The sequence below is a fragment of the Drosophila guanche genome, unplaced genomic scaffold (assembly GCF_900245975.1).
Source record: "Drosophila guanche unplaced genomic scaffold, DGUA_6, whole genome shotgun sequence".
NCBI classification, from domain to species: domain Eukaryota; kingdom Metazoa; phylum Arthropoda; class Insecta; order Diptera; family Drosophilidae; genus Drosophila; species Drosophila guanche.
The window spans coordinates 16,253-17,486 of record NW_022995871.1 but is presented as its reverse complement, the minus strand read 5'-3'; positions in this window follow the sequence as shown (position 1 = coordinate 17,486).

The window sequence follows — 1,234 nt, the reverse complement described above, 5'->3', positions numbered from 1 at the left end:
TAATACTATTCGGACTCCTGTCTGGACTCGGCAAAACTGTTAAAGACACTTCTCTGGCTCCTCTCTGACACTCACTCTCTGGTCCGCCCATCAGTTAGATCCTCTAAATATCTCGAAGCATCTGCGGGCTGGTTGCCCATTTTTGGTGTTCTTTTGGGTCCTTTTCTTTTCCGTCTGCACGTTGGTGATGTCTTTCAGTGGCTCTCGTTCAATTTTTTCAGTTTGTTCTCTGTTCTTTGTATATTGTATTTCTGTATTGAACTGTAAAATTTTTAGAGTGAGAGAGAGAGACAAGTTAGTCAGTCTGGTGAGTCCTTGTTCAAGGCATACTATAAGGAATCCTTAAAGATGGAAAAGAGGCTTCGCAATGGAAGCTTTATCTCTTCCAGCAATAAAAAAAAAAGAAGAACGAGAAGGGACGTGTGAGACGCTTCTTTCTCGTCACAACTTTTATACCCGGCACTCAGTACTACATCTGCACCTTAGCGGTTATTCGCGAAATTTTACTTTTTTTCTTCATCTGTCATCTACATCTACAACACTTCTCATAACATCACGCTCCTTTAGCTCACCCTCCTCCCCATGATCCACACACTGTAGAGGCAGAGGCCGCACACTGGGCGAAGCAGAGTGTGAATGAGAGAATGTGCAAAAAACAAATAAAAGCTGAGGGACGGGGTGGGTTTAGAAACTGCAAAATTTGTACTTCATTCTGGCTTTAATAATGATCCAATCGGATCCCAATGGTGATCGGATAGATATGGATTCATATCTATATATATATCTATATATCTGATAGATATCATTCACTACGGAATGGCATTTTTAGTTTTCTTTTATCTTAAAAATTTTAGTTTTGGGAGTTTTTCGCTCTTTAGCGGGGTCGGAAGGAAGTCTGGATGCAAAATTCTGTGGCTCTAGCTTTTATAGTCTCTGAGATCCAGGCGCTCAACAAGACGGACGGACAGACGGACGGACAGACGGACGGTCCGACAGACATGGCTCAATCGACTCGGCTATTGATGCTGATCAAGAATATATATACTTTATGGGGTCGGAAACGATTCCTTCTGTGTGTTACATACATTCACTTTGTGCACAAATTGTGCACACCCTATTTACTCTTCGAGTACCTACTACTCGAGTACCGGGCATAAAAACAATCGCCAGCAAGTGGATCAGTTGGTCAGGCGGCCAGTGGCCCCGGAAACCCTGTCGCAACCCTATCGATAGA